Raw genomic sequence first — 26,555 nt, forward strand, 5'->3', positions numbered from 1 at the left:
AAGGGCAGCCTGATGCTGAGCTGGGTTTGCTGCTGTCTGCTTTCAGATCCCTGCTGGAAAACTGGGGATAGAGAAGAGAAATGAATGTTTTAAATGTGGGAAAAACAAACGTAAAACCACAAGAAAAAAAGAAGGGGGGGGGGGGGGGGAAGAGAGAGAGGGGAAAAAAGAGAAAGAGGGGGAAAGGAGAGAAAGAGGGAAAAAAGAGAGAGGGGGAAAAGGAGAGGAAGAGGAAAAAAAGAGAGAGGGGAAAAGGAGAGAAAGAGGAAAAAAGAGAGAGGGGGAAAGGAGAGAAAGAGGAAAAAAAGAGAGAGGGGAAAAGGAGAGAAAGAGGAAAAAAGAGAGAGGGGGAAAAGGAGAGGAAGAGGGAAAAAAGAGAGAGGGGAAAAGGAGAGAAAGAGGAAAAAAGAGAGAGGGGGAAAGGAGAGGAAGAGGGAAAAAAGAGAGAGGGGAAAAGGAGAGAAAGAGGAAAAAAGAGAGAGGGGGAAAAGGAGAGGAAGAGGGAAAAAAGAGAGAGGGGAAAAGGAGAGAAAGAGGAAAAAAGAGAGAGGGGGAAAGGAGAGAAAGAGGAAAAAAAGAGAGAGGGGGAAAAGGAGAGGAAGAGAAAAAAAGAGAGAGGGGAAAAGGAGAGAAAGAGGAAAAAAGAGAGAGGGGAAAAGGAGAGAAAGAGGGGAAAAAGAGAGAGGGGAAAAGGAGAGAAAGAGAAAAAAAGAGAGAGGGGAAAAGGAGAGAAAGAGGAAAAAAGAGAGAGGGGAAAAGGAGAGAAAGAGGAAAAAAGAGAGGGGAAAAGGAGAGAAAGAGGGAAAAAAGAGAGAGGGGGAAAAAAGAGAGAGGGGAAAAAAGAGAGAGGGGAAAAAAGAGAAGGGGGGGAAAAGAGAGAGGGGGGAAAAAGAGAGAGGGAAAAAAGAAATCAGAGAGAGTGGAATAAAGGAAAAAAGATTAAAAAGAAAAAAGAAGAGAGAGAAAAAAGAGAAAAATATTTAAAAAAGAAAAAGATAAAAAAGAGAGGGAAAAAAGAGAGAAAAGAGAAAAAACAGTGAAAAAAGAGAGACAAAAAAGAGAGATTAAAAAAGAGAAAAAAGAGATTTAAAAGAGAAAGGAGAAAAAATTATAATAAAGATGTAAAAAGAGAAAAAAGAGAAAACAAGAAAGAAAAAGAGAACTAAAAGAGAGAGGAAAAGAGAAGAAAAAAGAAAAAGAGAGAAAAAAGTTAAAAGTGTGGGGGAAGAAAAAATAGAGGAAAAAAAGAGAGAAAGAGAGGAATAAAGAGAGGAAAAGAGATTTAAAAAAAAAAGAAGAAAAAAGGGGGTAAAGAGAAAAAAAAGGAAAAAAGACATAAAAAGTGAGAGAGAAAAAAAGAAAAAATAAAAAGAGAAAAAAGAGTGAAAAAAAGAGATATAAAACAGGGAGGGGAGAAAAGGAAGAAAAAAAGAGGAAACAAGAGATAAAAGAGAGAGAAAGGAAAAAGGAGAGAAAAAAAGAGATCTAAAAAAGAGAGGAAAAAATAGATTAAAGAGAGAGAAAAAAAGATGAAGAAAGAGATAAAAAGAGAGAGAGAGAAGAGTGAGAAAAATAAAGAGATAAAACAGGGAGAAAAAATACATTAAAAAGGAAAAAAAAGGAGAAAAATGAGAGGTAAAAAGAGATAGAGAGATAAGGGAGAGAAAAAGAGATTTACAGAAAGGAATAAAAGGGGGGAAGAGATAAAGGAAAAAAGAGATAAAGAGAAAGAAAAAAATGATAGAAAAGAGAGTGAGGAAAAATAGATGAAACAGGTAAAAAAGGAAGAAAAAAAGAGGAACCAAGAGATAAAAAAGAGAAAGAAGGAGGAAAAACAGGGAGAGAAAAAGGGAGAGGAAAAAAAGATTTAAAAAGTGATTAAAAAAAAAGAGAGGGTAAAAAAGATAAAAAAAGATTGAAAAGAGAAAAAAGAGAGAGGGGAAAAGATACAAAAGAGATAAAAATAGACTTAATAAGTGAGGGGGGAAATACATGAGAGGGGAAAAAAGAGATAAATAAAGAGATTTAAAAAGTGATTAAAAAAAGAGAGGGGGAAAAAGATTTAAAAATATTAGAGAAAGAAGAGAGAAAGAGAGAGAAAAAAGATAAAAAAAAGAAATAGAAGTAGACATAAAAAGTGAGAGCAAAAAGATATGAGAGGGAAAAAAAGAGAGAAAAATGAGATTTAAAAACTGATTAAAAAAGAAGGAAAAAAGATTAAAAAAGATAAAAAGAGAGAAAAAAGAGTGAAGAAAAAGGAGAAAAAAGGGAGATTAAAATAGATGTTAAAAGTGAGAGGAAAAAGATGTGAGAGGGGAAAAAAGAGAGAAAAAAATAGATTTAAAAATGATTAAAAAAGAGAGGGAAAAAAGATAAAAAATATTAAAAAGAGAAAAAAGAAAAAGAGAAAAAAGAAAAAGAGAAAAAAGAGATAAAAATAGACTTAAAAAGCGAGAGGAAAAAAGATATGAGAGGGAAAAATGAGTGAGAAAAAAAAAAGAGATCAAAGAAGTGATTTAAGGAAGAGGGAAAGCATCTTTGTGGCTCTGTGCTGGCCTCTCTCCAGCAGTTCTGTGTCCCTCTTGAACTGGGGGGGCCCAGAGCTGGACACAGCACTGCAGATGTGGCCTCAGCAGGGCAGAGCAGAGGGGCAGGAGAACCTCCCTGCCACAGCAGCAGCACCCAGAGCAGATCACACAGCAGCACAGCCAGGTGGGGTTTGAATATCTCCAGAGAGGGAGACTCCACACCCCCCTGGGCAGCCTGTGCCAGGGCTCTGCCACCCTCACAGGGACAAAATTCCTCCTCCTGTTTCCATGGAACTTCCTCTGCCTCTTCCAAGCTTTCAGGTTGATGAGATCTGGAGGGCCTGATTCCTGAGGTGAATTCTGAGCTGTAATTAGTGTCCAGTACATAAAGAGAGGTAGGGATGGAGAGAGTCTCATGAAGAGCTATGAGGAGGACTAGGGGGGACTTGAACATCTCTGCTATGAAGAAAGGCTGAGAGCCCTGGGGCTGGTTAGTGTGCAGAGGACAAGCTGTGGGGGGACTTGGCTATAAATACCTGAGGGCTGGGTGTGGGGATCATAGAAATAGAATCAAGCAGGGTGGCAGAGAGCTCCAGGCTCAGCCAGCCCAACCTAGCACCCAGCCCTGCCCAACCAACCAGACCATGGCACTCAGTGCCCCAGCCAGGCTTGGCTGCAACACCTCCAGCCACGGCCACTCCACCACCTCCCTGGGCAGCCCATTCCAATGCCAATCACTCTCTCTGCCAGCAACTTCCTCCTCACAGCCAGCCTAGACCTGCCCTGGCACAGCTTCAGACTCTGTCCCCTTCTTCTGCTGCTGGCTGCCTGGCAGCAGAGCCCAACCCCACCTGGCTACAGCCTCCCTGCAGGCAGCTGCAGGCAGCAATGAGCTCTGCCCTGAGCCTCCTCTGCTGCAGGCTGCACACCCCCAGCTCCCTCAGCCTCTCCTCACAGGGCTCTGCTCCAGGCCCCTCCCCAGCCTTGCTGCCCTTCTCTCCACACCTGCCAGCACCTCAGCATCTCTCTGCAATTCAGGAGCCCACAACTGGACACATAGAATGGTTTAGGTTGGAAGAGACCTCAAAGCTCAGGCAGCTCCAACCCCATGCCATAGGCAGGGACACCTCCCACTAGAACAGGTTGCTCAAGGACTCATCCAACCTTGGACACCCCCAGGGAGGTTGTGGCCAGGGCTGGGTGCTAGGTTGGGCTGGATGAGCTTGGAGGTCTCTTCCAACCTGCTTGATTCTCAGATTTTTATTGATCACAGGAAGACAAAAGGTTGCTCTGCTCAAACCAGGTGCAAAGCTTTCTGCCCTGCTTCCAGGGAGACTCAACCAAACCCAGGCTCTTCTGGTGGAGCAGAAGCCACTGAGTCTAGAGTTATTTAAAGACTTGTGCCCTGAAGGCAGCAGGCAGATGAAAACAAACAGATTTTTTAGCTCCTTAGCTTCTCACCTCCTTTTGAACCTCTCTGTTAAATTATGAGGCTCTACATTTTCCTTCCTCTAAAGTCTCTTTTCAGTTCCTTGTTTTTTTGCTGGTGGTGTTAGGTGAAAAACCCACACAGAGCAAAGGGGAGGGGGAAACAGCAGATAAAAGCTCTCCAAATTAGATTATCTGATGCACAGAGAGGGAAGAAAAAGAGAAATCTCTTTTCTGTCACTTCTCAGAAGAACCTCAGCTTCACCAAGCAGAGAAAGGCTTCTTAGAAGCCACAGAAAGGTCTGTGAGGGCAGGCAGAGGAACAGAGCTGCTCAGTGCCATTCAACAAGGGCAAGGGGAGAGTCTGGCACCTGGGAAAGAACAGCCCCAGGAGGCAGGATAGGTTGGGGACTGAGCTGTTGGAAGGCAGCAAAGGGAAAAGGATCTGGGGGTCCTGGTGGATGGGAAGATGGGCATGAGGCAGCAATGTGCTCTGGTGGCCAGGAGGGACAATGCCATTCTGGGCTGGATTAGAAGGGCTGTGGTGAGTAGGTGGAGAGAGGTTCTCCTGCCCCTCTGCTCTGCCCTGCTGAGGCCACATCTGCAGTGCTGAGTCCAGATCTGGGCCCCCCAGATCAAGAGGGACACAGAACTGCTGGAGAGAGTCCAGCACAGAGCCACAAAGGTGCTGAAGGGAATGGAACAGCTCTGTTAGGAGCAGAGCCTGAGGCAGCTGGGGCTGTGCTGCTGGGACAGGAGGGGACTGAGAGGTGACCTCAGCAGTGGTTCTCAATGTGTGCAGGTGAGTGGCAGGAGCTGGAGCCAGGCTCTGCTGGGTGATGCCCAGGGACAGCACAAGGGGCACTGGGTGGCAGCTGAGGCAGAGGAAGCTTCATGGAAACAGGAGGAGGAATTTTTCCCCTGTGAGGGTGGCAGAGCCCTGGCACAGGCTGCCCAGGGGGGCTGTGGAGTCTCCCTCTCTGGAGATATTCAAGAGCTGCCTGGCTGTGGATGCATCCAGTTCTGGAGCCCCTGGGACAAGAGGGATGTGCAGATGCTGGAGAGTGTCCAGAGCAGGGCCAGGAGGATGCTGAGAGGCTGCAGCAGCTCTGCTGTGAGCACAGCCTGAAAGAGTTGGGGCTGTGCAGGCTGGAGCAGAGGAGGCTCCCAGGTGACCTTCTTGTGGCCTTCCAGCATCTGAAGGGGGCTCCAAAAAAGCTGGGGAGGGACTTTTGAGGCTGTGAGGGAGTGGCAGGAGTGGGGGGAATGGAGCAAAGCTGGAGGTGGGGAGAGTGAGGCTGGAGGTGAGGAGGAAGTTGTTGAGCAGGAGAGTGGTGAGAGGCTGGCAGGGGTTGCCCAGGGAGGTGGTTGAGGCCCCATGGCTGGAGGTGTTTGAGGCCAGGCTGGCTGAGGCTGTGTGCAGCCTGCTCTAGGGTAGGGTGTCCCTGGGCATGGCAGGGGGTTGGCACTGGCTGCTCCTTCCAACCCTGACTGATTCTGTGTGTTCCTGTGTGATCTGCTCTGGGTGCTGCTGCTCTGGCAGGGGGTTTGGACTGGATGAGCTCTGGAGGTCCCTTCCAGCCCCTGACCTTCTGTGGTTCTCCTGCCATCCTCTCAGCAGGGTAGCAAGGAGGCTGATGTGGCTCCCAAATCCTTCCCCTAGTTTCTGTGCTCCAGCAGCTGCCCTGCAGTGACAGACAAAGCAAGGAGGGAGGAATGTGGCTGGGTACTCCTCGTGCTGGGCTGGTAAAGCTGCAGTAGAAGCATATGGCAGAAGAAAGGATCTCAGCCTCTTTGGGAACCATCATCTGTGACCTTGGGCTGCTGCCTTTTCCCCCATCCCCAGCAGAACTTTCCAGGCTCTTGCTTACCTTGTTAAAGGCATAATTACCATGGCAACCACAATGTTTGGCATTGGAATGGGCTGCCCAGGGAGGTGGTGGAGTGGCCGTGGCTGGAGGTGCTGAAGCCAAGCCTGGCTGGGGCACTTAGTGCCATGGTCTGGTTGGTTGGGCAGGGCTGGGTGCTAGGTTGGGCTGGCTGAGCTTGGAGCTCTCTTCCAGCCTGCTTGGTTCTGTGATTCTATGAAATACAAAAGTAATGGAACTAGGGGGAACTAAGGAGGTGTTTCTTTGGGGGGGGGGTGTCTTTTTTTTTCACCCCCTCCTCTCTTTCAGCTTTGGTGCCTGCCTGCTCTGGGGTTTGCAGTGTGCTTTTGAGACAGGGAAGGGGAGAGCACACTTCCTACACAGAATGATTGCCTCTTGTGTTTACACTGCCAGCCTTGGCTGCTGCTGCAGGCTACCTACTCTGAGGTTTAACAGCAACAGCTCGACTTAAGTTCTGGACCACTCAATTCAGGAGAGATGTTGAGGTGCTGGAAGGTGTGGAGAGAAGGGCAGCAAGGCTGGGAAGGGCCCTGGAGCACAGCCCTGTGAGGAGAGGCTGAGGGAGCTGGGGGGGTGCAGCCTGCAGGGGAGAAGGCTCCAGGGGCACCTCAGAGCTGCCTGCCCAGAGCTGAAGGCAGCCTGCAGGAAGGCTGCAGAGGGACTTTGCATCAGGGGCTCTAGAGACAGCCCAAGGGGCAATGGTTTGGAGCTGAGGCAGAGCAGGCTGAGAGTGGAGCTGAGGAAGAAGCTGTTGAGTGTGAGATTGGAGAGAGTCTGGCCCAGGCTGCCCAAGCAGCTGCATCTACCTCCTTGCTGGGGGTGCTGCAGGCCAGGTGGGATGAGACCTTGAGCAGCTGAGCCTAGTTGAGAGGTGTCCCCGGGCATGATGGGGAGGGTGGAGGAGAAGAGCTCTGAGCTCCCTTCCATTCAGTTTGGAAGATTTGCAGAACTTGGAACATCACATCCCAGAGAACTGACTGGTAAGGAGATTTGTTTGTCTGAACTCTCTTTCAACCTCAGCTGCTCTACAGCATGGAAGGTACATTCATAACCTTGGCACAGTCCTTTTGTCCTCTCTTCCTGTTTCCATTCCTGTCCTAAGGCTGCAGAAGCATTTTTCCTTCTCTATCACCTGGAGTGCTGTGTCCAGTTGTGGGCTCCTGAATTGAAGGGAGATGCTGAGGTGCTGGAAGGTGTGGAGAGAAGGGCAGCAAGGCTGGGGAGGGGCCTGGAGCAGAGCCCTGTGAGGAGAGGCTGAGGGAGCTGGGGGGGTGCAGCCTGCAGCAGAGGAGGCTCAGGGCAGAGCTCATTGCTGCCTGCAGCTGCCTGCAGGGAGGCTGTAGCCAGGTGGGGTTGGGCTCTGCTGCCAGGCAGCCAGCAACAGAAGAAGGGGACAGAGCCTGGAGCTGTGGCAGGGCAGGTCTAGGCTGGATGTTGTTAGGAAGTTGTTGGCAGAGAGAGTGATTGGCACTGGAATGGGCTGCCCAGGGAGGTGGTGGAGTGGCCGTGGCTGGAGGTGTTGCAGCCAAGGCTGGCTGGGGCACTTAGTGCCATGGTCTGGTTGGTTGGGCAGGGCTGGGTGCTAGGTTGGGCTGGCTGAGCTTGGAGCTCTCTTCCAGCCTGCTTGGTTCTATGGCTCTATGATGCCTGGAAGTGATGCCTCCCTCAGGGATGGCTTGGTGGCAGAAGCCCAGTCCCCAAGCCAGCAGGCAGGCTGAGGAGAGGCAGTGCTCCCATCCTTATGACTTCAACCTCAGCCCCAGCAGGATCAGCAGGCAGGGTGGAGATGTTGGGTTTGCTGCTCTCTGAACCCAGACAAGCGTTTCCTCAGCCCAGGCTGCTGCAGCTGCTGCTCATTTGTCAGCCATTTCACCAAAGCCACCCCGGAGAGGCAATCAGCTCAATGCAGAGAGGAGTGACTGAAAGGGAGAAAAGAGCCCAAACGTGCAGCGTGGCTGGGAAATGCTGGCTGGAGCTCTATCTGAGTTTATCTGCTGACTCTCTGTTTTCCCTGTTCAGCTGTAATTGAATTGGGGAGGTGGGGGGGAGAGGAGGGATTCAGGTAGCCAGACAGAAAATGTCTCTGGAGATGCTGGCAGTCGCTGGAGTCATCGAAACGTGTTGGCAGCTTTGACATGGGATTTATGGCAGGATTTGTGCCCTGCTGGAGCAGCAGCTGCAAGCCAGACAGGCTTCTCAGAGCCGTCTGAAATGACATTAGGCAGCTCCTCTTATATTTAAGGCACCTGAAATGTTCCTTCCTGGGAGAGAAGGTGGTTTAGGAGCCCATTCAACCCCACTTCTAAGTTGCAGGCATGGTTGGGTTGTGTAATCAGATGCAGAGCAGGAGACGACTGAAAGGAGGTGCCTCAGGCAGTCTTAACATGTCTGATGCAAGGAGGAATCTTGACACAGTCCTTAGGATATTCTTAGGATCATTTCTCCCCCCCACACCCCCTGCACAGCCCACGTCACAGTCAGGCTTCAGAAGGTAGGCACTTATGCAAGCCCTTCCATCTTTTAATCACTATGTACCTTTCAGACTCTGCAGTGAGGATGGAATCATTAATTTCCTCGTGGAAAAGTATTAATGAATACTAATGAGCACAACTCTGCACTGCTGCTACCTGGGAAAAACAAACCAAACCAAAAAAAGAACCAAAAATAAGTAGAATAAGCCCAGCTCAGTTCTTAGCTCGCTGTAGGAGCTGTGAGGTCAAAGTCTTGGAAGGGAAAGCAGGGGCAAGTGGTGTGGATGGGGTGATTGGATGCTGCAGGTGTGTTGTGTCTATATGGAGAGATGGACATAGAGTCATAGAGCCACAGAATCATAGCATCATACTGTCATGGAGTCACAGAATCACAGAGTCATAGCCACAGAATGAGAGTCATAGAGTCATAGAATCATACTGTCATAGTCATAGCATCATAGAGTCACAGAATGAGAGTCATAGTCACAGAGTGAGAGTCATAGAGTCATAGAATCATACTGTCATAGTCATAGCATCATAGAGTCACAGAATCAGAGTCATAGCCACAGAACGAGAGTCATAGTCATAGAATCATACTGTCATAGTCATAGCATCATAGAGTCACAGAATCAGAGTCATAGTCACAGAATGAGAGTCATAGTCATAGAATTATACTGTCATAGAGTCATAGAATCACAGAATCATAGCATCATAGAGCCAGAGAATCATAGAGTCATAGAATCACAGAATCACAGTCACAGAATGAGACTCATAGAGTCATAGAATCATACTGTCATAGAGTCATAGCATCACAGAGTCAGAGTCATAGTCACAGAATGAGAGTCATAGAATCATACTGTCATAGTCATAGCATCACAGAGTCACAGGATCATAAATCATAGCATCACAGAGTCAGAGAATCACAGAGTCATAGTCACAGAATGAGAGTCATAGAATCATACTGTCATAGTCATAGCATCATAGAGTCACAGAATCAGTCATAGTCACAGAATGAGAGTCATAGTCATAGAATTATACTGTCATAGAGTCATAGCATCATAGAATCAGAGCATCATAGAGTCAGAGAATCAGTCACAGAATGAGACTCACAGAGTCATAGAATCATACTGTCATAGAGTCACAGCATCACAGAGTCAGAGTCATAGTCACAGAATGAGAGTCATAGAGTCGTAGAATCATACTGTCATAGTCATTGCATCACAGAGTCAGAGAATCATAGAGTCAGAGAATCACAGAGTCATAGTCACAGAATGAGAGCCATAGAGTCACAGAATCATACTGTCACAGAGTCATAGCATCATAGAGCCACAGAGTCACAGAATCATAAAGTCATAGTCAAAGAGTCACTGAATCATAGCCATAGAGGCATAGAATCATAGAGTCATAGAACCATAGAAACATAGAGTCATAGTCATACAAGCATAGAACCATAGAGTCATAGTGGCAGAGAGCCACAGAATCATAGAGTCATAGAATCATAGAGTCATAGAATCATAGTCATAGAATCATAGAGTCATAGAATCATAGAGTCATAGAACCATAGAGGCACAGAACCATAGAGTCATAGAAAGTCATAGACCCACAGAGGCATAGAATTGTAGATTCATAGAGGCATAGGATCATAAAGTCATAGAATCACAGAGTCAGGCAGGGCTGGAAGGCACCACAAGGAGCAGCCAGTTCCAGCCCCCTGCCATGCCCAGGGACACCCTACCCTAGAGCAGGCTGCACACAGCCTCAGCCAGCCTGGCCTCAAACACCTCCAGCCATGGGGCCTCAACCACCTCCCTGGGCAACCCCTGCCAGCCTCTCACCACTCTCCTGCTCAACAACTTCCTCCTAACACCCAGTCTGAATCTACCCATTTCTAGGTTGTGCAGTGGATATGTTCTAGAGTTGTATGTTCCATATCACAGAACCAAGCAGGTTGGCAGAGAGCTCCAAGCTCAGCCAGCCCAACCTAGCACCCAGCCCTGCCCAGCCAACCAGACCATGGCACTAAGTGCCCCAGCCAGGCTTTTTTTGGTAACACCTCCAGCAATGACAATGTTATGAACATTTCAAAAGGTGAGTTAAGTCTCCTTAGCCTGGAGAGAGGTGCAAATAAAAAGGGATGATATAGCTCAGGTCATTACATTTCCATTTGCAGTGTAAGCAAATCAAGAGCTGGGAGGCAAAATTGGGCAGTTTGAGGGCTAGAATGGAGGTAAATGATTCAGGTGGGAGATGGTGGGCAGGGAAAGGGGTGGAGAGGAGATGGATGGCTGTGGGGATGCTCATTTCCCATCTCTTCAGCCTGGCCACATTGGGAGGACTTTGTGTGATCCACACTGAAATGACAGAGTGAGAGCTGTGTGAAGCACCCACAGCTCCCACCCAGGGAGGGGGTTGAGGCCCCATGGCTGGAGGTGTTTGAGGCCAGGCTGGCTGAGGCTGTGTGCAGCCTGCTCTAGGGTAGGGTGTCCCTGGGCATGGCAGGGGGTTGGCACTGGCTGCTCCTTGTGGTCCCTTCACACCCTGACTGATACTCTGATTCACAGAGCAGTGTTGAGTTTTACCTTGGGTTTAATCCTGGCATATTTGTTTCTAATATTAAACTGATTCATCTTAAAAGCCTGGCCTTAGGTCCAAGATGTGCCTTGAACCTAATATTAGAGTGATTACTCTTAAAAGCCTGGCCTTATAACTTAGCCTGGCCTTAAAAAACCCTAAAAGGCAGCATGGGCCTCAGGGACACTGAAGGTGGAGAGGTGCAGCAGGGAATCAGCAAGGAGGAGGCATCCCAAGTGCTTGCTCTTGGCAAAGCAGGACATCCTGCCCCTGCCTAGGGAGGATGCCCACCAGTGGCCCCCACTGAGAGGTTCTGCAGGGCTCTGGGTGAACGCTGAGATGCCTCAAGCAGCAGGTCCAGAGAGGGAGGCAAGGTTAATACACAAAAGGCTTGAATCCTTTGTGGACAAGCAGGACGTGGAAGTGTTGGAGCCAGTGCAGAGGAGGCCACCAAGATGCTGAGAGGGCTGCAGCAGCTCTGCTGTGAGCACAGGCTGAGAGAGTTGGGGCTGTGCAGCCTGGAGAGGAGAAGGCTTGGAGGAGACCTTGGAGTGGCCTTGCAGGATCTGAAGGGGGCTGCAGGAGGGCTGGGGAGGGACTACTGACAAGGTCTGGAAATGAGAGGATGAGGAGGAATGGGTTTGAACTGGCAGAGGGGAGATTGAAAGTGGATGTTAGGAAGTTGTTTGCAGTGAGGGTGGTGAGAGCCTGGCACAGGTTGCCCAGGGAGGTTGTGAATCACAGAAGGACTTCCTCCTCACATCCAGCCTAGACCTGCCCTGGCACAGCTTCAGGCTCTGTCCCCTTCTTCTGTCCCTGGCTGCCTGGCAGCAGAGCCCAACCTCACCTGGCTACAGCCTCCCTGCAGGCAGCTGCAGGCAGCAATAAGCTCTGCCCTGAACCTCCTCTGCTGCAGGCTGCACACCCCCAGCTCCCTCAGCCTCTCCCTGTGAGGGTGCCAGAGCCCTGGCACAGGCTGCCCAGGGGGGCTGTGGAGTCTCCCTCTCTGAAGATAGTCAAGGGCTGCCTGGCTGTGCCCCTGTGTGATCTGCTCTGGGTGTTAATGCTGTGGCAGGGGGAGCCAGGACCAGAAGAGCTTTCAAGATCCCTTCCAGCCCCTGACATTCCATGATTCGATGATCTCCCTGGAGGCCCTTTCCTCCCTTCCTTGCCCCGTTACAGGAGCTCTGTGCTTCCCTGTGTTTCAGTCCCAGGGGTGTCCTGTAGTTCACAATTTGCTGTTCCCAGAAAATCTTGGCCATGAAGTTTGTTATTAGGGAAGCTTCTTGCCAGAGAGAGTGATTGGCACTGGAATGGGCTGCCCAGGGAGGTGGTGGAGTGGCTGTGGCTGGAGGTGTTGCAGCCAAGCCTGGCTGGGGCACTTAGTGCCATGGTCTGGTTGGTTGGGCAGGGCTGGGTGCTAGGTTGGGCTGGCTGAGCTTGGAGCTCTCTGCCAACCTGCTTGGTTCTATGGTTCTATGACTGCACAGCTTCAGAAGCAGAATCACAGAATCAGTCAGGGTTGGAAGGGACCACAAGGATCAGCCTGCTCCAACCCCTCTGCCATGGGCAGGGACACCTCACACTAGATCAGGCTGCCCACAGCCTCAACCTGCTTGATTCTGTGATGGCAGATCTGCTCTCCCTCCCTCTGGCTGTAAGTTGTGAGCCTTTGGGGTCTATCCTCTGTGCACAGACCCCCCAGATCTCCTTGGAAGCCCTGGGCCAGTTGCAACCCAGACTTGCATCCTGACCTGAGCCTGCTGATCTTGGGGCACTGCACTGCAGGAACCACCTCATTCCATACAAATCTCTGCCCCATGTGTATCCCTCTCTAGGGTGTTCCTAGGCCCTTCCTTGTGGCCCTTCCCACCTGAGGCAGGGCTGGGGAGCTCTGGGGGGTAGTGCTGCAGCTGGAAGACAAAGCCAAGGGGAGCTCAATGCTTTCATTTATCTTATTTCCTGCTGCCTCTCCTAAGTCCCTACTGGAGGTTGTGATTCTGAGGATGATGCCTCCTCATTAGCAAATTAGAATGCTGTAATCTGCTTCTCAATCAATCTTCTTAGGGGGCATTACTCAGGGTCAGATTAAAATTAAGTGAGGGGGGAAACACTGATTAAAGTGTAAGGTGAGCTTCCGTTCCCTGCTCCTGGCAGAGGCAAGGCAGAGCTCCTGAAAGGGCAGAGGTATTTTTAAACCACTCTTTCTCTTTCGTGGCCTCCTCCCAGAATCAGCTCTGAATGTTCTGATGCCTCAAAGACACCCTGGTGGTGTCCTGGGGTGGTGCTTTCCCTCCCCTGACTTCCAGTCCACTTATCTGTTGACCAAGTGATAGAATCAGTTAGGTAGAGCCCAACCCCACCTGGCTACAGCCTCCCTGCAGGCAGCTGCAGGCAGCAATGAGCTCTGCCCTGAGCCTCCTCTGCTGCAGGCTGCACACCCCCAGCTCCCTCAGCCTCTCCTCACAGGGCTCTGCTCCAGGCCCCTCCCCAGCCTTGCTGCCCTTCTCTCCACACCTGCCAGCACCTCAACAGCTCTCTGCAATTCAGGAGCCCACAACTGGACACAGCACTCCAGGGCTGGCCTGAGCAGTGCTGAGCACAGGGGTGGGCACAAGAACCTCCCTTGTCCTGCTGCCCACACTGCTCCTGAGCCAGCCCAGGATGCCATTGGCTCTGCTGCCCACCTGGGCACTGCTGCCTCCTCTGCAGCTCCTCTCTCCCAGCACCCCCAGCTCCCTCTCTGCCTGGCTGCTCTCAGCCACTCTGGCCCCAGCCTGCAGTGCTGCTTGGGGTTGTTGTGGCCAAAGTGCAGAACCCTGCCCTTGGCCTTGTTCACTCTCATCCCATTGGCCTCTGCCCACCCATCCAGCCTGGCCAGGTCCCTCTGCAGGGCTCTGCTGCCCTCCAGCAGCTCCACAGCTGCTCCTAGCTTGGTGTCACTGCAAACTCACTGCTGCTGGACTCAATCTCCTGCTCCAGATCATCAATGAAGACACTGAACAGGACTGTGCCCAGCACTGATCCCTGGGGCACAGCACCAGTGCCAGCTGCATGTGGCACCATTCACCACCACACTCTGGGCCCAGCCCTCCAGCCAGTTCTTGACCCATAGTTAAGACCCAAGTCATAGAATCATAGAATGGTTGAGTTTGGGAGGGACCTTGAAGGTCATCCAGTTCCAATCTCCCCTTGTAGGCAGGGAAGTCTGCTCAAGATCGTGCCTAGAGAGGAAAATATCTTCCCTTCAGTGCTGCTGTAGACACTGAGGCTGCAATCATCAGCAAATGACACAGAATCATAGAATGTTAGGGGGTGGAAGGAACCTCAAAATTCTTCCAGGCCAACCCCCCTTGCCAGAGCAGGACAGCCTGCTCCTTGCTGTGCTTCTTTGACCACCCTAGTAGCATCATTTGGGTTGGACTCGATCTGGGCTCCTGAATTGCAGAGAGCTGTTGAGGTGCTGGCAGGTGTGGAGAGAAGGGCAGCAAGGCTGGGGAGGGGCCTGGAGCAGAGCCCTGTGAGGAGAGGCTGAGGGAGCTGGGGGTGTGCAGCCTGCAGCAGAGGAGGCTCAGGGCAGAGCTCATTGCTGCCTGCAGCTGCCTGCAGGGAGGCTGTAGCCAGGTGGGGTTGGGCTCTGCTGCCAGGCAGCCAGCAGCAGAAGAAGGGGACACAGCCTGGAGCTGTGGCAGGGCAGGTCTAGGCTGGATGTTGTTAGGAAGTTGCTGGCAGAGAGAGTGATTGGCATTGGAATGGGCTGCCCAGGGAGGTGGTGGAGTGGCTATGCTTGGAGGTGTTGCAGCCAAGCCTGGCTGGGGCACTTAGTGCCAGGGGTTAGTTAATCAGCAGGGTTAGGTGATAGGTTGGACTCGATGACCTCAGAGGTCACTTCCAAGCTGGTTCATTGTGAGGTCTATGGAGGTCCCTTCCAACCCCTAACCTCCTGTGATCATGCATGTGCCAGGGGAATTTGGGCTAGCAAAGAGTTTCAGCTATGCTGGCAGTGATTCCATTCAAACATCTCTCAGGCATTTGGAGGAAGTATTGCAGAGGGAGGGGGGAAAAAGTATAACTCAAGGTCTTGTTTGCTTATTGGCTCAGTTTTGTTCTGATTGAGAGGAAAAGAACTCCAAGCAGCAAACAAGAGGCTGTGGAAGGCCAGGTGCACTGTATCAGGGACCCAGCTTGTCTATGGCTGCCTTCTGGCTGCTTTTGTGCCCCCTCTCCACCCCCCTCCCGACCTAGCCTGACCTCTCTGTACCTTTTGTAATCTCAGCTTAACTCTGGCTGGATTCAGACGACTGCCTGGGGGGTGCCAGGCTGAGGCCATCAGGGTAATAATGGAACTGTGCCAAGGGGCCAGGAGCAAAAATGTTTGCTTTTCATTTTGGCTGGACTGGCATGGGGTCTGGCATGGAGCCACAAAGGTGCTGGGGGCAGTGGAACATCTTCTTGGTGAGGAGAGCCTGAGGGAGTAGGGGCTTGGAGCTTGGAGAGGAGGAGCTGAGAGGTGACCTCAGCAATGGTTCTCAATGTGTGTAGGGTGAGTGGTAGGAGGTTGGAGCCAGGCACTGGGGGCACTGGGTGGCAGCTGAAGCAGAGGAAGCTTCATTTGAAGATTAGGAGGAATTTATTCCCTGGGAGGGTGCCAGAACCCTGGCACAGGCTGCCCAGGGGGGCTGTGGAGTCTCCCTCTCTGCAGACATTCCAACCCCACCTGGATGTGTTCCTGTGTGATCTGCCCTAGGTGCTCCTGCTGTGGCAGGTGGGGTTGGACTGGCTGAGCTTTGGAGGTCCCTTCCAGCCCCTGACACTTTGGGACTCTGTGACTGAAGTAAATGCCTTGGCCAGGCACTGCCTATCAAAGCTTTGCTCTGGCAGACCAAACCAGCCTGGTAATTAACTGCCACATTAATTAATTAGCTGTGTGTGAGGGGATGCTTAGCTGCAGTCAGGCAGCCCTCAGGCTTTCCCAATGCCATCAGCATCTCTGGTTCCTCATCTCAGACCTGCTCCATGTCAGAGCACCAAGGGTGTTGGTGACAAACAGTGCTTGAAAAATCTTCTGCCTCTGCTCTTCCTCCTCCTCCTCCTCCCTCCCTCTTCAATGGTGCCAGACTTGAGAGCTGCTGCTGAGGGGAGGCCTCGTTGCTCTCTACAGCTCCATGCCAAGCTACAGACTTGGGGGGGATGTGGTTGGAAAACTGCACCTTGCAGTGCTAGAGGCTGGGGACAGAGTGGCTGGAGAGCAGCCAGGCAGAGAGGGACCTGGGGGTGCTGGCTGGCAGTTGACTGACTATGAGCCAGCAGTGCCCAGCTGGCCAAGAAGGACAATGGCATCCTGGCTTGGGTTAGAAACAGGCTGGGCAGCAGGGACTGGAGGGGATCATCCCCCTTGGCTCAGCACTGGGGAGGCCACACCTTGAGTGCTGTTTTCAGCTCTGGGTCACTCATTCCAGGAAGGACCTTGAGGGGCTGGAGCCTGTCCAGAGCAGGGCAGGGAGGCTGGAGAAGGGCCTGGAGCAGCTGGGGGTGAGGAGGGGCTGAGAGAGCTGGGGGTGTGCAGCCTGCAGCAGAGGAGGCTCAGGGCAGAGCTCATTGCTGTCTGCAGCTGCCTGCAGGGAGGCTGTAGCCAGGTGGGGTTGGGCTCTGCTGCCAGGCAGCCAGCACCAGAAGAAGGGGACACAGCCTGGAGCTGTGGCAGGGCAGGTCTAGGCTGGATGTGAGGAGGAAGTTCCTGGCAGAGAGTGATTGGCATTGGAATGGGCTGCCCAGGGAGGTGGTGGAGTGGCCGTGGCTGGAGGTGTTGAAGCCAAGCCTGGCTGGGGCACTTAGTGCCATGGTCTGGTTGGTTGGGCAGGGCTGGGTGCTAGGTTGGGCTGGCTGAGCTTGGAGCTCTCTGCCAACCTGCTTGAGTCTATGATTCTATTCTAAATGTAGAGAATGTTACCTTCTCCAGCTCTGGCCCATCTGCATGAGGCTCTCCCAGCCAATTACTGCTGACTTACTTAAAGCCCTCCTAATCTAATGAAGTGTCAGCTGTGAGTGTGCTAACAGCTAAATGCCATGCTCTGGTTGATTGGATAGGGCTGGGTGCTGGGTTGGACTGGCTGAGCTTTGAGTTTGGTTCTATGAGCTTATGAGTCTATGAGCTTGGAGTTCTCTTCCACCCTGCTGGATTCTATGAGCTTGAGTCTGTGAGTTTGGAGGTCTCTTCCAACCTGCCTGATTCTATGAGTTTATGAGTCTATGAGCCTGGAGGTTGATTCTATTCTATTCTCTCCCTTTTTTTCAGGGTTTTGTGAGTACCTGGAGGAAGACAACTGGAGAAAACTTGCACCAAGCTTTCATGATCAGGTAAGAAATGGCCCAGGATGAATTATTGACTCCAGTCATCCATTGGCAGAAGCTGTGGCTTGGTTTGCCTGTGATTCCCACTGGAAAAGAGGTACCAACAACTGAAGGACTGTCAGCAGGCTGAGCTGGTGAGGATGGGAGGAAGAATGAAGGCCTCCAGGGTGGTTCTTGAGTTTCAGCAGTGTTTTGTGATGCAGTCAGGTGAAATGTGCTGTGCACAGGTGAATGTGCCTCATTGTTCAGTGCCTGCTGATTCTTTTTATTCAGGGCTGCAACCTTTGCTGTTCTGAGTTCAGCAGCAATCTGCATAATCTCAGCTCAGTGAATCAGAAATGGCTTTTAATGGCTTCTAAGGAGGAGGCTAAACCCTAAAGAACTTGAAACTAGAAAAGGACATGAAACTATTCAAACCCAATCAGAGCTGCCAGGACCTGTCCTTCACATTTCATCTTTCCAGGGGGCCTCTTTCATTCATCTGGAGTAAGGAAGGGAGGGAGGGGAAGATAAAAAAACATAAGCCAGAGCCAAGCAGGACATTTGAAGGAGAAGTGGCATGAATTCAGAAGTGACTGAACAGCCCAAACTCTTCCAGGCTCTCCTATGAGCACTCCTATGAGTTGGGGCTGTGCAGGCTGGAGCAGAGGAGGCTCCCAGGGGACCTTCTTGTGGCCTTCCAGGATCTGAAGGGAACCTACAAAAAAGCTGGGGAGGGACTTTTGAGGCTGTGAGGGAGTGGCAGGAGTGGGGGGAATTGAACAAAGGTGGAGGTGGGGAGAGTGAGGCTGGAGGTGAGGAGGAAGTTGTTGAGCAGGAGAGTGGTGAGAGGCTGGCAGGGGCTGCCCAGGGAGGGGGTTGAGGCCCCATGGCTGGAGGTGTTTGAGGCCAGGCTGGCTGAGGCTGTGTGCAGCCTGCTCTAGGGTAGGGTGTCCCTGGGCATGGCAGGGGGTTGGCACTGGCTGCTCCTTGTGGTCCCTTCCAGCCCTGACTGGTTCTGTGGTTCTATGAATTAAGATGGAAGAACTACAAAGTGTGTGGGGAGTGGGAAACACCAAAGCCACCTTTCAGAACAAGCATTGCTCTCTGAGCATTTTAGTGTGGCACCAGGAAACCAGATTTACTGTGTCATGCAGAGAGAACTTCTGTTGTCTGAGGGCAAAAAGAAAACCTTGAGCTCCATTCTAATTCCATCAGTTCTGTTTTGGCAGTTTCTGGTGTGGGTTGGTTGGGGTTTTTAAGGGCATTATTACCCTTGACCCATCCTCCCATGTTCTGCCTTATCCTGTGATACTGGGACTAAGAGCAGGAAGGACTGTGTGAGTGTCAGGATACTGGGGAAAAGAAGCTGGAAGTCAGGGATGTTTGATTGATGACAGCAAGCTGTGTGGTGCAGCAGCCAGGCTGGAGGGCAGGGATCCATCCAGAGGCACCTGGGCAGACTGCAGAGGTGGGCACAAGCCAAGCTCAGGAGGTTCAACAAGACCAAGGGCAAGGTCCTGCAGCTGGGTGGAGGCAATGCCAAGCACAGCTCCAGGCTGGGCAGTGAGTGGCTGCAGAGCAGCCCTGAGCAGAGGCACTTGGGGGTGCTGCTGGAGGAGAAGCTGCACAGGAGCCAGCAGTGTGCACTTGCAGCCCAGAAAGCCAAGCAGAGCCTGGGCTGCAGCAGCAGCAGTGTGGCCAGCAGGGCCAGGGAGGGGATTCTGCCCCTCTGCTCTGCTCTGCTGAGACCCCACCTGGAGTCCTGCATCCAGCTCTGGAGCCCCTGGGACAAGAGGGCTGTGGAGATGCTGGAGAGTGTCCAGAGCAGGGCCAGGAGGATGCTGAGAGGCTGCAGCAGCTCTGCTGTGAGCACAGACTGAAAGAGTTGGGGCTGTGCAGGCTGGAGCAGAGGAGGCTCCCAGGGGACCTTCTTGTGGCCTTCCAGCATCTGAAGTGGGCTCCAAAAAAGCTGGGGAGGGACTTTTGAGGCTGTGAGAGAGTGCCAGGATGGGGGGGGATGGAGCAAAGCTGGAGGTGGGGAGAGTGAGGCTGGAGGTGAGCAGGAGGTTGTTGAGCAGGAGAGTGGTGAGAGGCTGGCATGGGGTGCCCAGGGAGGTGGTTGAGGCTCCATTTCTATTTGTTGCCCAAGTGCAAAGGCTCCTTTTGGCCACAGAGATTCACCAATCAGGAAGGCATTTGCCAAACTCACCATATGAGGTGACCCCAGGGCTTGCTCTCCCTCATTTGGGCAAAACACCAACAAGCACCTGTGGCTACCTGTTTATCACTTTGGGAAGGGACATACTGGCCCAAGCCTTTGTTTCCCTCCCACCCTTGCTTCAGCAGAAGTCCTGGCTTGCCCCACCCCTGCTTCAGGCCTCTTAGCCTTAGTCACAACTAAGCCCACATTAAAAGCATCTTCTTCCTTCCTGCCACTGGAGACAACGTTCTAAGGTGCCTCAGGATGAGAGCTTGCTTTTGAATTCCCACTCCAGATTATCCATTGTCACTTTCTGCTCAGCTGTCCTTGTGCCAGGGTTGCCATCTCCCTTAATTCTTTAATGACTGCCTGCTGATTAGCCACTTAGCAGTGAACATCCAGGAGCCAGCTGACTGCCTTCTAGTCTAAGCCACCCACACTCCTTTATTCTCTGCTTGTGCAGTGAATCCTCCACCTCTCTCTTATTCTTAATGCCCTTTCTTTGCCCTTCTCCCAGCTGGAATTCAGATGCTATGGGCTTGGGCAGGTCAGATCCTAACAGTCACACACAGCAGCATGAGCACATCTCCCACTCCAGGGACTACTGAGCTGATGCACCCCACAGCTGAACCTCTGTTTTCCTGGCAGCATCACATCAGTTGATCACATTCACCCTGTGAGTGCCTAAGTTGGAGTGGATGATCTTGGGGGTCTCTTCCAACCTGGTTGATTCTATGATTTTATGACTTGATATCCTTCAGTGTATTTTCACTGTTCAAGCAAAGCCTGGGTGAGGCCCTTGGTGCCATGGTCTGGTTGACTGGATAGGGCTGGGGGATAGGTTGGACTGGCTGAGCTTGGAGGTCTCTTCCAACCTGCCTGGCTCCATGATTTCATAGAATCATAGAATCAACCAAGCTGGAAGAGACCTCCAAGATCATCCAGGCCAACCTAAAATGCTGCAGTCTGTGTGCCATGGGGTGGCAGGAGATGTGAGCATAGAGTTTGCAGCCACTGAATTAGATCCTTTCATGCATGTCACCTGCTTGTAAACTCAGCCTTGGCAGTTGAATCCAGCCTAGGGAGAAGCTCACCATGGAATATCATAGAATCAAGCAGGCTGGAAGAGAGCTCCAAGCTCAGCCAGCCCAACCTAGCACCCAGCCCTGCCCAACCAACCAGACCATGGCACTAAGTGTCCCAGCCAGGCTTGGCTGCAACACCTCCAGCCACGGCCACTCCACCACCTCCCTGGGCAGCCCATTCCAATGCCAATCACTCTCTGTATGATTCTATGACCTCATTGCTGCCTGCAGCTGCCTGCAGGGAGGCTGTAGCCAGGTGGGGTTGGGCTCTGCTGCCAGGCAGCCAGGGACAGAACAAGGACACACAGTCTCAAGCTGTGGCAGGGCAGGTCTAGGCTGGATGTGAGGAGGAAGTTCCTGGCAGAGAGAGTTGAAGCCAAGCCTGGCTGGGGCACTTAGTGCCATGGTCTGTTTGGTTGGCCAGGGCTGGGTGCTAGGTTGGGCTGGCTGAGCTTGGAGCTCTCTTCCAACCTGCCTGATTCTATGATTCTAAGTCTGGGACTAGCCTAAGAACTAGGAAGAGATTTTTGACTGCAAGATGCTAGCAAGGAGGAGGTTGCCTGCAGATCTGTCTCTCAATCCTGCTGCCCAAAGCTGTGTTCACCAAGGCTGGCCAAGGGGCTCAGTTCATGTTTGTTTCAAAGTGCCCCTGGAACTGCAGCTGCCAGATACTTGGTAGTTTAAATATGTTTGAGGAGATTCCCTGTTATCATCCTTCCTTGCTCCTGCTCTTCTGTTACCCTGTTCTTACAACACAAGAACTTTGTGCTCTTCAATAACAGTTTCCCTTTTGCTTTGGAAAATGTCCAGACCAAGGGGACACAGCCTCAGGCTGTGCCAGGGCAGGTCTAGGCTGATGTGAGGAGGAAGTTGTTGGCAGAGAGAGTGATTGGCATTGGAATGGGCTGCCCAGGGAGGTGGTGGAGTCCCCATCCCTGGAGGTGTTCCAGAGGAGCCTGGATGAGGCACTCAGTGCCAGGGGTTAGTTAATGAGAAGGGATGGGTGCTAGGCTGGACTCAATGATCTCTGAGGTCTTTTCCAGCCTGGTTATTGCTGTGATTCACTTCTCCTGGGAGGAGAGACTGAGGGACTTGGAACTGTTCAGTCTGCAGAGGAGAAGGCTCCCAGGTGCCCTTCTTGTGGCCTTGCAGTATCTGAAGTGGGCTACAAGAAAGCTGGGGAGGGACTTTTTGGGCTGTCAGGGAGTGACAGGACTGGGGGGAATGGAACCAAGCTAGAAACTGGGAGATGCAGGCTGGATGTTGGGAAGTTGTTGAGCAGGAGAGTGGTGAGAGGCTGGCAGGGGTTGCCCAGGGAGGTGGTGGAAGCCTCATCCCCAGAGGTGTTTGAGGCCAGGCTGGCTGAGGCTGTGTGCAGCCTGCTCTAGGGTAGGGTGTCCCTGGGCATGGCAGGGGGTTGGAACTGGCTGCTCCTTGTGGTCCCTTCCAGCCCTGACTGATTCTGTGATTCTGTGAGGAATGTTAGAATGAGCCTCAGGAGTCTGGGCCAGTCCTGCTGTAAATCCCTAAATGCAGGGCTGCAAGACTAAGTTGAGTATTTGAAGTTAACAGAACTTCTGGTGAGGGTTGCAAGATGTCAGTGGAGAAGATAACTTCAGTTGCTTCAGCATGAATCACAGGAAATGGTAACTTGGGTTGACCACATCCAGAGTCAGAGAATCACAGAGTGAACCAGGTTGGAAAAGACCTCTGAGATCATCAAGTCCAACCTAGCACCTTACCCTTCTCATTAACTAACCCAGGGCACTAAGTGCCCCAGCCAGCCTCCTCTGAAACACCTCCAGCCACAGCCACTCCACCACCTCCCTGGGCAGCCCATTCCAATGCCAATCACTCTCTCTGCCAACAGCTTCCTCCTACCATGCAGGAAGCCATTGTTTGAAGCCATTGCCCTCAACCTATCCTCTGGAGCCTTTCAAGGCCTGTCTGGATGTGCTCCTGTGTGCCCTGAGCTAGATTGTATGGTCTTGCTCTTGGCAGGGGGGGTTGGACTGGATGATCCCTTTGGGTCTCTTTTTTCCCAGAGAGAGTGATTGGCATTGGAATGGGCTGCCCAGGGAGGTGGTGGAGTGGCTGTGGCTGGAGGTGTTGCAGCCAAGCCTGGCTGGGGCACTTAGTGCCATGGTCTGGTTGGTTGGGCAGGGCTGGGTGCTAGGTTGGGCTGGCTGAGCTTGGAGGTCTTTTCCAACCTGCTTGATTCTGTGCTTCTGTGACTCTGTCCTGACTCTCAAATGAAGACCACTCACTGAATCTGTCCCAGAAGGACTTTCCCTGGATGCTGTGCCACTGTTCTCCTTGCTCTTGCTGCAGCATACAAGTATCCCTTAACACAACAAATTGCCTTTGTGGAGCTCATGGCCCACTGAAGCCATCTCCTAGCATGGTTTATCACAGCAATTGCCTCATTTGCCTGGCTTTAAGGAAGGAAAACACAATCCCCTGGCAACATGCAAAAAGAGTTCCTTTCCCCCGTGGCAATTAAGGCTGCATAATGAAGGAGGAAAGCAGCCCTGTGACTTTGGGCTCTAAACAGCCTCACTGGATGCAGGCTCAGCTCCACCTTTGCCAGGTGATGCTTTCATCTTGCTGTGTCTGTAAGAATTGTGGCAGTGATGCTTTCCTCCCAGCCTTTGCCTCCTGTTTGGACTGGAGCTGTTCAAGGCAAGAGCTGCCTCTTTTCATGTGCAGTGCTGCCAGCTTTAAGATGTTTCTCACGTGCCTCCTGCTATTTGATGTTTCCCTCAGCTCCTGTGAGCATCTCAGCATTAAAAACAGAAAAAGGGAAGTTTCCAGCCCTAATGGCTGCAGATAAAAGCTCAAATATGAGCCATGCATATACCCAAAGCCTCAAAGAGCAGGGGGGTAAGGGGATAAAAAGAGGATAACAAACAGGAGGGATTGTGTTTGCATAGCTCCTGCTGGATCAGGGTCTGTTTGCCTTTGCCAGCTGATGATTTGTCAAGCCTTGGCTTTGGGATTGCTTCCTCAGGACATGCAGCACAGAGACTGAGGCAGGTCTCACCTCCTAGGGCTGACAGAGCAGTTGGAGAAGCAGCTGAAGGAGCTGAGAGGTGTTCAGCCTGGGGAAGAGAAGGCTCCAAGGAGACCTAAAAGCAGCCTGCCAGTATCTGAAAGGGCCTACAAGAGGGCTGCAGGGAGGCTGTTTGCCTGCAGGGACAGGATGATCACAGGCTCACAGCATGTCAGGGGTTCATAGAATCATAGAATCAAGCAGGGTGGAAGAGAGCTCCAAGCTCAGCCAGCCCAACCTAGCACCCAGCCCTGCCCAACCAACCAGACCATGGCACTAAGTGCCCCAGCCAGGCTTGGCTGCAACACCTCCAGCCACGGCCACTCCACCACCTCCCTGGGCAGCCCATTCCAATGCCAATCACTCTCTCTGGGAAAAAAGAGACCCAAAGGGATCATCCAGTCCAACCCCCCCTGCCAAGAGCAAGACCATACAATCTAGCTCAGGGCACACAGGAGCACATCCAGACAGGCCTTGAAAGGCTCCAGAGGATAGGATGAGGGCAATGGCTTCAAACAATGGCTTCCTGCATGGTAGGAGGAAGCTGTTGGCAGAAGAGTGATTGGCATTGGAATGGGCTGCCCAGGGAGGTGGTGGAGTGGCTGTGCCTGGAGGTGTTGCAGCCAAGCCTGGCTGGGGCACTTAGTGCCATGGTCTGGTTGGTTGGGCAGGGCTGGGTGCTAGGTTGGGCTGGCTGAGCTTGGAGCTCTCTGCCAACCTGAGTGATTCTAAGCCCAGGGCACAAAATGCCACTTTTCCCCCATCCAAGTGACCTCATCCTTTCCACTGTGGGGTTAATTTGCTACAATTCACCATATTGTTTTGCTCAGAGGTGCAGGCAGTTCTCAACTGTAGCTTATTTTGACGGTCAGTGACAACAGAGTGTTCCTTGGAGTGGTGGAAACATGGATTGTGGTGGTTATAGAGGTGAGATAAAGCTCTATGTACTTGTTCTCTACTCTTTAATGAGTCATTGACACTAATAACTGCCACCTGCTTATCTTGCCTTACGGTTGAGGAGCACTCTGGTTGTAGCCAACAGTAAGTTGAAAAGCTCCTTGTTGTGTTCCTGGCTCTGTTGCATTTTGGAGCTCTACACTCATCCATCAGGCATCAGAAGTACAGAACCAAGCAGGTTGGCAGAGAGCTCCAAGCTCAGCCAGCCCAACCTAGCACCCAGCCCTGCCCAACCAACCAGACCATGGCACTAAGTGCCCCAGCCAGGCTTGGCTGCAACACCTCCAGCCACGGCCACTCCACCACCTCCCTGGGCAGCCCATTCCAGTGCCAATCACTCTCTCTGCCAGCAACTTCCTCCTCACATCCAGGCTAGACCTGCCCTGGCACAGCCTCCAGGCTGTGTCCCCTTCTTCTGGTGCTGGCTGCCTGGCAGCAGAGCCCAACCCCACCTGGCTGCAGCCTCCCTGCAGGCAGCTGCAGGCAGCAATGAGCTCTGCCCTGAGCCTCCTCTGCTGCAGGCTGCACCCCCCCAGCTCCCTCAGCCTCTCCTCACAGGGCTCTGCTCCAGGCCCCTCCCCAGCCTTGCTGCCCTTCTCTCCACACCTGCCAGCACCTCAACAGCTCTCTGCAATTCAGGAGCCCAGAGCTGGACACAGCACTCCAGGGCTGGCCTGAGCAGTGCTGAGCACAGGGGCAGAAGAGCCTCCCTTGTCCTTCAAAGCATTACACTCCAGGGGCACCTCAGAGCTGCCTGCCAAGAGCTGAAGGCAGCCTGCAGGAAGGCTGCAGAGGGACTTCACATTAGTGGGTCTAGAGACAGGCCAAGGGGCAATGGTTTGGAGCTGAGGCAGAGCAGAGTTGGAGATGGGTAGGTTCAGACTGGACATGAGGAGGAATTTGTTGAGCAGGAGAGTGGTGAGAGGCTGGCAGGGGTTGCCCAGGGAGGTGGTTGAGGCCCCATGGCTGGAGGTGTTTGAGGCCAGGCTGGATGAGGCTGTGGGCAGTCTGATATAGGAAAGGATGTCTCTACCCATGGCAGGGGGGTTGGAACTGGCTGCTCCTTGTGTTGCCTTCCAACCCTGACTGCTTCTATGACTCTGAATAGGTAGGTTAAGAATGTGAATTAAAACCCACTCCTTTGCTCTTCTTCCCCCTTAACAAGTAGAATAAAACTGCCAGCATCTTCCTCCTCCTCCTCCATTTCACCTCTGGATCTAAATTCACACATTCCTCTTTTGCTCATCAAAAAAAAAAAGTCTCCATGAATTTCCTTTGTGGCAGTTGTAGTAAACTGTAGCACTTCTAGAGGAGACCTTCTGTGTTTTCTTTGAACATGGATCCTGTTCCCAGGAAGATTTATGCAGAAGCAGAAAGGAAAAATCACACTACACATATTTCCCCCCCACCCACACTTAAAATCCCCTCTCAGATTTCACTGCACTAAACTGATCAGAGCCTGAAAACTTCTCTGAAATGAAATTTTCATTTTTTTTCTAACCCAACTTAGAGTCTTTCAGAAGGAAAAAAAAAATTGGCATCTTTTTAAGCAGCTACTTTGGGGGGGAGGAAAAAAAATATCTGTGTAAACCTCCATTTTCCTGATCAAAAAGCTTTGAGGGTTTTCCTTGTTGCCTTCTTGCCCAGTTCCTCAGGGACATCAGAAAATGCTTCCCCCCTAGTCAGAGTTGTTGAAGGCTTTGGGATGCAATGAGCAAGTCCATGGTAGGAGAGCAGGTCTGAATTTTTATTGATGATCTGGAGCAGGGGATTGAGTCCAGCAGCAGTGAGTTTGCAGATGGCATCAAGCTAGGAGCAGCTGTGGAGCTGTTGGAGGGTAGGAGAGCCCTGCAGAGGGATCTGGCCAGGCTGGAGGGGTGGGCAGAGGCCAATGGGATGAGAGTGAACAAGGCCAAGGGCAGGGTTCTGCACTTTGGCCACAACAACCCCAAGCAGTGCTACAGGCTGGGGCCAGAGTGGCTGAGAGCAGCCAGGCAGAGAGGGAGCTGGGGGTGCTGGCAGAGAGGAGCTGAAGAGGAGG

The 26,555-nt window shown here is 51.9% G+C and overlaps 1 long non-coding RNA gene across 1 annotated transcript in view; it reads left to right on the plus strand.

Moving 5' to 3' along the window:
* The window catches only part of LOC135178372 (uncharacterized), a 49,958-nt gene that overhangs the window by 16,551 nt on the left and 6,852 nt on the right, over window positions 1-26,555 (plus strand). Inside the window, exon 2 of the long non-coding RNA XR_010303486.1 lies at window positions 17,183-17,244. This is a non-coding gene — a long non-coding RNA (uncharacterized LOC135178372). The remainder of the gene's footprint in view (window positions 1-17,182; window positions 17,245-26,555) is intronic.

The sequence above is a fragment of the Pogoniulus pusillus genome, chromosome 9, assembly GCF_015220805.1.
Source record: "Pogoniulus pusillus isolate bPogPus1 chromosome 9, bPogPus1.pri, whole genome shotgun sequence".
Classification (NCBI taxonomy): Eukaryota; Metazoa; Chordata; class Aves; order Piciformes; family Lybiidae; genus Pogoniulus; species Pogoniulus pusillus.